Below are 11,025 nucleotides of genomic sequence, written 5' to 3'. Positions count from 1 at the left end.
AATTCTAATTCTAACCCTGACCCTAACCCTAACCTAACCTTAACCCTATCTTTAAGCCTACCATAAACTTAACCCTAACCCTAACCCTTAACCTTAACTCTAACCCTAACCCTAGCCCTAACCCTAACCTTAACGGTAACACTTACCCAAAACCCTCACCTTAACTGTCAATGTAACTCTAACTCTTACCCTAACCCTAAACTTAACCCTAATTAGAACCTTAACCTAAACCTAACTGAAATGCTAACCCTTAACCCTAACTCTAATCCTAATCCTTAGCCTAAAACTAACCTTAACCCTAAACCTAACCCTAACCACTGACCCTAACTCTAACCCTAACCCTAAGCCGAACCCTCACCCTTAACCAGAATTTCACCCTAAGCATAACGCTAAGCGTACCCTAACTTCATTCAAACCCGAACCCTAAGCAAAACTAACACTAACACTACACGTAACCCTAACCCTAAACCTAACCCTAACCCTGACTCTGACCTGAACCCAAACCCCTAACCCCAACCCTCTCGCTTAACATAAACTTCTCTGTAACCCTAACCCTAAAACTAAACGTAACACTAAATCTCCCCTAACCCTGACCGTACCATAAACGTAACCCTAACTCTAAACTCAAAACTAACCCTGACCCTAACTCTAACTCTAACCCTAATCCTAACCCTAAAACTTACCCTACACACTCAGCTTCAATGGAAACCTAGCACTAACCCTCATCTTACCATCTAAACCTAACCTCAACCCTTAACCTAACCCTATCTATAACCTTCACCTAGCCCTAAACCTAAACATGACTTAACCCTAACACTAACCCTAACCCTAAATCTAAACCTAACCTTAACCCTAAACTTAATCCTAACCTAAGCTCTAACCCTAACCCCTAACGCTAACCCTAAGCTCAACCCTCACCCTTCAATTAAACTTTACCCTAGCTGTAGCCCTAACCCTAAGCCGAACCCTAAACCTGACCCTAACATTAACCCAAACACCTAACCCTAACCCTAAGCCTAATCCTAAACCTAACCCTAACCTTAACCCAAATGCCTAACCCTAACCCTAACCCTCATCCTTAACCTAAACTTCACCCTAAACCTAAGGCTAACCCTAACCCTGAAAGTAAAGCTAACCCTTAACTATCCCCTAACTCTAGCCCTGACCCTAAACCTAATGCTAACCCTAGCCCTAACAGTAACACCCTAAAACATCAGCTTAATGGAAACTTAACACTAACCCTCCCATGAACCCCTAACCCTAACCCTACCCCGCATCCTACACCTAACCCAGACCTAAACCTAACCCTTTCTCTAACCCTAAATTAACCCTAACCTTAACTCTACCCTAACCCTAACAATAACTCTAAACCTGACCATAACCATAATCCTAAACCCTAGCACTAACTCTAACTCTAAATCTAACCCTAAGCTAGCCCTACCCTTTACCGTAAACCTAGCCTTAACCCTAACCTTACCCCTACCCATACCCTAACGCTATACCTAACCCGAACACTAACCTTAACCCTACTCTAACCTTAAGCCTAACCCTGACTACTAACTGAAACTTCACCCTAACCCTAAGCCTAACTCTAACTCTAACCCTAACCATAACAATTACCCTAAACCCTCGCCTTAACTGTAAACCTAACCCTAACCCTCACCCTAATCCTTAACCGTATCCCCAACCCTAAACCTAACGCTAGCCCCAAACTTATCCCTAACCCTAACCCTAATACGAACAGTAACCCAAATCTAACCCTAACCCTAATATTAAACCTAAACTTAAATCTACCCTAACCATAAACCTAACCCTAACACCCGAAACCTAACGTCTAACACCGTCTATAATCCTAACCCTTATCATAACCCTCACCCTTAACCTAAACTTGACACTAACCCTAAACCTAACCTAACGCTGACCCTAGACATAACGCCTAACCCTAACCGAACCCTAAACCTATCCTTAACACTAACCTGAACACAAACCCAAACCCTAGCCCTCACCATAAAAATAACCCTCACCCTATCCTGAACTTCATCCAAACACTAACCATAACCTTAACCCTAAACCTAGACCTAACCCAAACCCTAACCTTAAACCTAACTCTAAGAATAACGCTAGTCCATCTGTAACCCTAAACCGAACACTTACAATAGCCCTGAACCTAACCCTAAACTTAATCCTAATCCTAGACCTAATCCTAACCCTAACCCTAACTCTAACCTTGACCCTAAATAGAACACTAAGTCTAACCCTCAACTTGGACCTAAACCTAAATCTTACCCTACACCTAACCCTAACCCTAAACCTAACCCTAACTCTAACTCTAACCCTAATCATAACACTTACCCTAAACCCTCACCTTAACTGTAAAACTAACCGTAACCCTCACCCTAACCCCTAACCGTATCCCACAACGCTAACCCTAATGCTATCCCTAACCCTAACCCTAACACTAACCTGAAACCCCTGAGCCCTAATGATAACCCTAACCCTAACCCAAACCCTAACACCAAAGCGAAAGCCTAGCAAAAACCTTAACCCTAACTCTCACCCTAACTCTAACACTAACCCGAAACCTAATCATGAACCTAACCCTAACCCTAAACCAAACCTAACCATGACCAGAACCACAAGGTCTAACCGGAACCCTCACCCAAAACCTAATCCTAAACTACACCTCTAACTCTAACACCTTACCATAACCATAATCCAAACCCTACCCAACCCTAACCCTAAACCTAACCCTCACCCCAACCACAACGCCTAACACAACCGTAACCCTTACCCTAACCGTAACACTAAACTTAACCCTAACCTTAAATCTAACCCTAACCCTAAAACTAAACACAACCCATGAACTTAAACCTAACCCTGAACATAACCTTAACACTAACCTGAAAACAAGCCCAAACCTTAGCCATAACCCTAACCCTCACCCTGTCTTAAACTTCACCCTATTCCTAACCTAAAACTCGCTCTAACTTTAACCCTAACCCTACCCCTAAACCTAACCCTCACCTTAACCTTGGCCCACCTGTAACCCTAAACCTAAACCTTACAATAACTCTGACCCTAATCCTCACCCTAAACCTAATTCTAATCCTAACCCTGACCCTAACCCTAACCTAACCTTAACCCTATCTTTAAGCCTACCATAATCTTAAACCTAACTCTAACCCTAACCCTAGCCCTAACCCTAATCTTAACTGTAACACTTACCCAAAACCCTCATCTTAACTGTAAATGTAACTCTCACTCTTACCCTAACCCTAAACTTAACCCTAATTATAACCCTAACCTAAACCTAACTGAAATGTTAACCCTTAACCGTAACTCTAACCCTAATCCTTAGCCTAAACCTAACCTTAACCCTAAACCTAACCCTAACCACTGACCCTAACTCTAACCCTAAGCCTAAGCCGAACCCTCACCCTTAACCAAAATTTCACCCTAAGCATAACGCTAAGCCTACCCTAACTTCATTCAAACCCTAACCCTAAGCAAAACTAACACTAACACTAAACCTAACCCTAACCCTAAACCTAACCCTAACCCTGACTCTAACCCAAACCCCTAACCCGAACCCAAACCCCTAACCCTAACCCTCTCGCAGAACATAAATTCACTGTAACCCTAAACACTAAATCTCCCCAACCCTGACCCTAACCATAAACATAATCCCAACACTAAACTTAAACCTAACCCTGACTCTAACTCTAACTTTAACCCTAAAACTTACCCTACACACTCAGTTTGAATGGAAACCTAGCACTATCCCTCACCCTAACATCTAAACCTAAGCCCAACCCTGAACCCAACCCTATCTCTAACTAAAAACTAGTCCTAAACCTAACTATGACTTAACCCTAACACTTACCCTAACTCTAAACCTGACCTTAACCCTAAACTTAATTCTAACCTTAACCCTAACCCTAACCCCAACACTAACCCTAAGCTCAACACTCACCCTTAACTTAAACTTCACCCTAACCCTAACCCTAAACCAAACACTAACCCTAACCCTAAACCTAACCTTAAACCTGACCCTAACATTAACCCAAACACTTAACGCAAAACCTAACACTAAGCCTAACCCTAAATGTAACGCTAACCTTAACCTAAACACCAAAGCCTAATCCTAACCCTCATCCTTAACCTAAACTTCACCCTAAACCTAAGCCTAACCCTAACCCTAAAATTACACCTAACCCTAAACTATCCTCTAACTCTCGCCCTAACCCTAACCCTAACTCTAACCCTAACCCTGGCAGTAACACCCTAAAACATCAGCTTAACTGTAAATGTAACACTAACCGTCACACGAACCCCTAACCCTTTCCCTAACCCTATCACTCATCCTAACCCTAACCCTGACCTAAACTTAATCCTTACCCTAACCCTAAACTTAACCCTAACCTTAACTCTACCCTAACCCTAACCCTAAACCTAACAATAACTCTAAACCGGACCCTAACCCTAACCCTAAACCCTAGATCTAACTCGAACTCTAAACCTAACCCTAACCCTAACCTGGCCCCACCCTTTACAGTAAAGCTAGCCTTAACCCTAACTTACCCCTACCCTAACCCTAAACCTAACCCTTACAATATCAATAACCCCTAGCAGGGTCCTGCCTAGTCTCTCCCACCTCATCACTCCTTACAAAGAGCCCTGCTTTGTCTCTCCCACATCCTCACTCCCTAAGCAGGGCTCTGCCTGTCCTCTCCCACCTCCTCACTCTCTATGCAGGACCCTGCCTTGTTCTCCCACCTCTTCACTCCCTACACAGGGCCCTGGCTAGTGTCTCCCATCTTCTCACTCCATACACAGCTTTCTGCCTGTTCTTTCCCACTTCCTCACTTCCTACACGGGGCCCTGCCTGGTCTCTCCCACCTCCTCACTCCCTACACCAGTCCCTGCCTGATCTCTCCTACCTCCTCACTCCCTGCACAGGGCCCTGCCTGGTCTCTCCCACATCCTTACTCCATACAAAGGGACTTGCCTGAACTCCTCACTCCCTATTCAGGTCTCTGAATGTTTCTCCCACCTCTTCACTCCCTACACAGGGCCCTGCCTGCTGTCTTCCATCTTCTCACTCCCTACACAAGTTTCTGCCTATTCTCTCTCACCCCCTCACTTGCTAAACACAGTCCTGCCTGTTCTTTCCCACCTCCTGACTCAGTACACAGGTCTCTGCCTGGTCTCTTCCAACTCCTCACTCCCTAGACAGGGCCCTGCCTGGTCTCTGCCACCTCCTCACTCCCTACACAGGTCTCTGACTGCTCCCTGCCACCTCCTCACTCCCTACACAGGGCCCTGCCTGGTATCTCCCACCTCCTCACTCCCTACACAGGGCTCTGTCTTTTCTCTCCCACCTCCTCAGTCCCTACACAGGTATCTGGGTGGTCTCTCCCACCTCCTCACTCCCTTTACAGGGCCCTGATGATCTCTCCCACCTCCTCACTCCCTAAACAGGACCCTGCCTGGTCTCTCCACCTCCTTACTCCCTACACAGGGCTCTGGCTAGTCTCTCCTACATCCTCACTCTTTATACAGCATCCTACCTGGTCTCTCTCACCTCCTCACTCCCTATGCAGGTCTCTGCCTGGTCTCTCCCACCTCCTCACTCCCTACACAGGGCCCTGCCTGGTCTCTCCTAACGCCTAACTCCCTACACAGGTCCCTGACTGGCCTCTCTCACCTCCTCACTCCCTTTACAGGGCCCTGATGATCTCTCCCACCTCCTCACTCCCTAAACAGGGCCCTGCCTGGCCTCTCCCCCATCCTCAATTCACACAGGGCCCTGCCTCCTCTCTCTCACATCCTGACTGCACACACAGGGCCCTAACTGGTCCCTCCCACCTTCTCCATCCCTACACAGGTCTCGGCATGGTTCTCCCACCTCCCCATTCCCTACAAGGGTCTCTGCCTGTTCTCTCCCACCTCTTCAATCCCTAGACAGGGCCCTGCCTCTTCTCTCCCACTTCCTCACTCCCTACTCAGGGCCCTGCCTGGTATTTCTAACCTCCTCAGGCCATACACAGGGCCCTGCCTGGTCTCTCCCAAATCCTCACTCCCTACACAGGACTCTGCCTGGTCTCTCCCAACACCTCACTCCCTACAAAGGGCCCTGCCTGGAATCTCCCACCTCCTCACACCCTACCCAGGGTCCTGCCTAGTCAATCCCACCTCCTCACTCCCTACGCAGGGCTCTGCCTGTCCTCTCTCGCCTTCTCACTCCCTATGCAGGACTCTGCCTGGTTCTCCACCTCTTCGCTCCCTACACAGGGCCTTGCCTGGTCTCTGCTACCTCCTCACTCCCTACACAGTTCTCTGCCTGTTCCCTCCCATTCCTCAATCCCTACACAGGTCTCTGGGTGGTCTTTCCCACCTCCTTACTACATACACAGGTGTTAGCCTGTTTTCTCCCTCCTCCTCACTCCCTACACAGGGCCCTGATGTTCTCTCGCACCTGCTCACTCCCTAAACAAGCCACTGCCTGGTCTCTCCCACCTCCTCACTCCCTACACAGGGCCCTGCCTGGTCTCTCCTAACACCTCACTTCCTACACAGGGCTCTGCCTGATCTCTCCCACATCCTGACTCCCTACTCAGGTATCTGGGTGGTCTCTCCCAACTCCTCACTGTGTATGCAGGGCCTTACCTGTTCTCTATCACCTCCTCACTCCCTACACAGGGCCCTGATGGTCTCTCCCACCTCCTCACTCCCTACACAGGGTCCTGCCTGGTCTCTCCCACTTCCTCAATCCCTACACAGGTCCCTGACTGGTATCTCCACCACCTTACTTCCTACACACAGCCTTGCCTGTTCTCTTCCACATCCTCACTCTGTACACAGGGTCCTACCTGGTCTCTCTCACCTCATCACTCCCTACACAGGGCCCTGCCTGGTCTCTCCTAACACCTCACTCGCTACACAGGGCTCTGCCTGGCCTCTCCCACCTCCTCACTCCCTACACAGGGCCCGGCCTGGTCTCTCCTTCTTCTCAATCCCTACACAGGTCTCTGCCTCTTCTCTCCAAGATACTCACTCCCTACACTGGGCCCTGCCAGGTCTCTCCCACCTCCTCAGTCCCTTCACAGGTCTTTGCCTGGTCTCTCCCACATCTCTGCCTCTTCTCTCCTGCATCCTCACTCCCAACATAGGGCCCTGCCTGGTCTCTCCCACCTTCTCACTCCCTACACAGGACGCTGCCTGGCCTCTCCCACCTCCTCAGGACCTACACAGGTCCCTGCCTGGTCTCTTCCAGCTCCTCACTCCCTACACAGGTGTCTGCCTGGATTCTCCCACCTCCTCACTCCTTACACAGGGCCCTGCCTGGTATGTCCCTCCTCCTCACTCCCTACAGAGGGCCCTGCCTGGTGTCTCCCTTCTGCTTACTCCCTACATATGTCTCTGTCTGTTCTCTCCCACCTCCTCACTCTCTACACAGGGCCCTGCCTGATCTCTGGCACATTCTCGCTCCCTACACAGGACCTGTGTGGTCTCTCCCAACACCTCACTCCCTCCACAGGGCCCTGCCTGGATGCTCCCTCCCCCTCACACCCTGCACAGGGTCCTGCTTGGTCTCTCCCACCTCATCACTCCTTACACAGGGCCTGCCTGGTCTCTCCCATCTCCTCACTCCCTATACTTGGCTCTGCCTGGTCTCTCCCATCTCCTCACTCCCTAAGCAGGACTCTGCCTGGGTCTCCCTCTTCTTCACTCCCTACACAGGGCCCTGTCTGGTGTCTCCCATCTTCTCTATGCACAGAGCCCTGCCTGGTCTGTCCCACCTCCTCACTCCCTACACTCTTCTCTGCCTCTTCTCTCCCACCTCCTAACTCCCTGCACAGGGCCCTGCCTGGTCTCTCCCATATCCTTACTCCATACAGGGACATGCCTGATCTCTGGCCAACTCACTCCCTACGGAGGGCCCTTCCTGGTCTCTCCCATCTCCTCACTCCCTATGCAGGTCTCTGAATGGTTCTCCCACCTCTTCACTCCCTACACAGGGCCCTGCCTGCTGTCTACCATCTTCTCAATCCCTACACAGGTTTCTGCCTATTCTCTCCCACCTCCTCACTCCCTACACAGGTCTCTGCCTGGCCTCTCCCACTTCCTCACTCCCTACACAGGTCCCTGCTTCGTCTCTCCCACCTCATCACTCCTTACACAGGGCCCTGCCTGGTCTCTCCTACATCCTCACTCTTTACACAGCATCCTACCTGGTCTCTCTCACCTCCTCACTCCCTATGCAGGTCTCTGCCTGGTCTCTCCTAAGGCCTAACTCCCTACACAGGTCCCTGCCTGACCTCTCCCACCTCCTCACTCCCTAGACATGGCCGTGCCTGGTTGCTCCCAGCTCCTCACTCCCTACTCAGGGCCCCGCCTTTTCTCTCCCACCTCCTCCATCCCTGTAAAGGTCTCTGCCTGGTCTGTCCCACCTCCTTACTCCCTACACAGTTCTCTGCCTGTTCTCTTCCACATCCTCACTCCTTACACAGGGCCCTTCCTGGTCCCTCCCACCTCCTCACTTCCTACACCTGTCCCTGCCTGGTCTCTTCCATCTCCTCTCTCCCTACTCAGGGCCCTGCCTGGTCTCACCCACCTCCTCACTCCCTACAAAGGTCTCTGTCTGGTCTCTCAGCTCTTCACTCCCTACACAGGTTTCTGTCTCTTTTGTCCCACCATCTTACTCCCTATACAGTGCCCTGCCTGGTCTCTCACTCTCTATACAGGGCCCTGCATGGTCTCTCCCACCTCCTGAGTCCCTTCACAGCGCCCAGCCTAGTCCCTCCCACCTCCTCACTCCCTACACAGGTTAGGGTTTAGGGTTTAGTTTAGTGTTAGGGTTATGGTTCGGGATCGGGTTTAGGGGTTAAGGTTAGGTTTTAGGGTTTAGTGTTCGAGTTTAGGGTCAGGGTCAGTTTTTAGTGTCAGGGTCAGGGTTTATGGTCAGGGTTTAGGGTCAGGGTCAGGGTCAGGGTTAGGGGTTAGGGTCAGGGTTAGGTTTAGGGTTTGTTTTTATGGTTAGGGTTTAGGGTTTAGGATTAGGGTTGGGGTAAGGTTAGGGCTATGTGTTAGGGCTAGGGGTTAGGGTTTAGTGTTTAGTGATAGAGTTTAGGGTCAGGGTCAGAGTCAGTGTTTAGTGTCAGGGTCAGAGTTTAGGGTCAGGGTTAGGGTCACGGTCAGGGTTAGGGTCATGGTCAGGGTTTAGGGTCATTGTCACGGTTTAGGGTCAGGGTCTGGGTCAGGGTTAGGGGTTAGAGTCAGGGTTAGGTTTAGGGTTTGGGTTTAGGGTTAGGATTTAGGGTTTAGGGTTAGGGCTAGGGTTAGTTTTAGAGGTTAGAGGTTAGGGTTAGGGTTAGGGCTAGGGCTAGGGCTTGGTGTTAGGGCTAGGTCTAGGGCTAGGGTTTTAGGGCTAGAGTTTAGGGTTAGGGTTAGGGTTTTGGGTTAGGCTGATGGTTAGAGTTTAGGGTTAGGGTTCATGGTTAGTGTTAGGGTTAGTGTTAGGGTTTAGGGTTAGGGTTAGGGTTTAGGGTTAGCAGTTAGTGTTAGGGTTAGTGTTCAGGGTTAGGGTTAGTTTTTAGGGTTTGGGTTTAGGGTTAGCGGTTAGTGTTAGGGTTAGTGTTCAGGGTTAGGGTTAATGTTTAGGGTTAGGTTTTAGGGTTCGAGTTAGTGTTAGGGTTAGGGCTAGGGCTAGGGCTAGGACTTGGGCTAGGGCCTAGGGCTAGGGCTAGTGATATGGTTTGTGTTTAGGGTTCGGGTTTGGGTTCACGTTAGCCTTCGGTTTAGGCTTCGGGTTAGGATTTGGGTTAGGGTTTTGGGTAAGGGTTATTGTTAGGTTCAGGGCTATTGTAAGGGTTAGGTTTAGGGTTACAGGTGGACTAGCGTTATGGTTAAAGTTTAAGTTTAGGGTTTGGGTTAGGTTTAGATTTAGGGTTAGGGTTTGGATGAAGTTTACGATATGGTGAGTGTTATTTTTAAGGTTAGGGCTAGAGTTTGGGTTCGTGTTCAGGTTAGTGTTAAGGTTAGGTTTAGCGTTTGGATTAGGGTTAGGGGTTATGTTTGGGGGTAGGGTTATGTTTAGATTTAGGGTTAGTGTGAAGTTTAGGTTAAGGGTGAGGGTTACAGTTAGGGTTAGGGTAAGGGTGAGGGTTAGGGTCAGAGTTATTGTAAGGGTTAGGTTTAGGGTACTACAGGTGGGCCAAGGTTAAGTTTAGGGTTTGATTTAGGGGTAGGGTTAAGGTTAAAGTTAGGGTGAGCTTTAGCTTAGGGATAGGGTGAAGTTTAAGATAGGCTGAGGGTTAGTTTTAGGGTTATGGTTAAGGTTTGAGTTTGGTTTCAGGTTAGTGTTAAGGTTATGTTTAGGGTTAGGGTTAAGTTTACGGGTTCTTTTTAGTTTTAGGGTTAGGGTTAAATTTTAGGTTAGGGTTAAGTTTAGTGTTATGGTTAGGATTAGGGTCACGGTTTGTGTTAGTCTTTGTCGTTTGGGTGAGGGTTAGGTTTAGGGTTCGGGTTGGGTAGGGTTAGGATTCTGGTTATGGTAAGGTGTTAAGGGTTAGAGTTTTAGTTTAGGGTTAGGGTTTGGGTGAGGGTTCCGGTTAGTCATTGTGGTTCTGGTCATGGTTAGGTTTGGTTTAGGGTTAGGGTTAGCTTTATTATTAGGTTTCAGGTTAATGTTAGAGTTAGAGTTAGGGTGAGACTTAGGGTTAAGGTTTGGGTTAGGCTTTGGTGTTAGGGGTTAGGGTTTGGGTTAGGGGTTAGGGTTATCGTTAGGGCTTAGGGGTTCAGGTTAGTGTTAGGGTTAGGAATAGCATTAGGGTTAGGGTTGGGGGATACGGTTAGGGGTTAGGGTGAGGGTTGCGGTTAGTTTTACAGTTAAGGTGAGGGTTTAGGGTCAGTGTTATTCTTAGGGTTAGAGTTAGGGTTAGGTTCAGGGTTAGGGTTAGGTGTAGGGTAAGATTTCGGTTTAGGTTCAGGTTTAGAATTAGAGTTAGTGTTCTATTTAGGATC

The 11,025-nt window shown here is 49.0% G+C and overlaps 1 long non-coding RNA gene across 1 annotated transcript; it reads right to left on the bottom strand.

Moving 5' to 3' along the window:
* Positions 1–1,336: 1,336 nt before the first annotated feature.
* LOC135231284 (uncharacterized) lies at positions 1,337–10,634 on the bottom strand. Its single transcript, XR_010321983.1, has 2 exons — positions 6,724–10,634; positions 1,337–6,683 (listed from the first exon to the last, which is right to left on the bottom strand). It is a non-coding gene; the product is annotated as an uncharacterized LOC135231284 (long non-coding RNA).
* Positions 10,635–11,025: the final 391 nt, after the last annotated feature.

This window comes from Loxodonta africana, chromosome 4 (genome assembly GCF_030014295.1).
Source record: "Loxodonta africana isolate mLoxAfr1 chromosome 4, mLoxAfr1.hap2, whole genome shotgun sequence".
NCBI classification, from domain to species: Eukaryota; Metazoa; Chordata; class Mammalia; order Proboscidea; family Elephantidae; genus Loxodonta; species Loxodonta africana.
The sequence above is the reverse complement of the archived record's forward strand: the minus strand, read 5'-3'. Positions and strand labels throughout refer to the sequence as shown.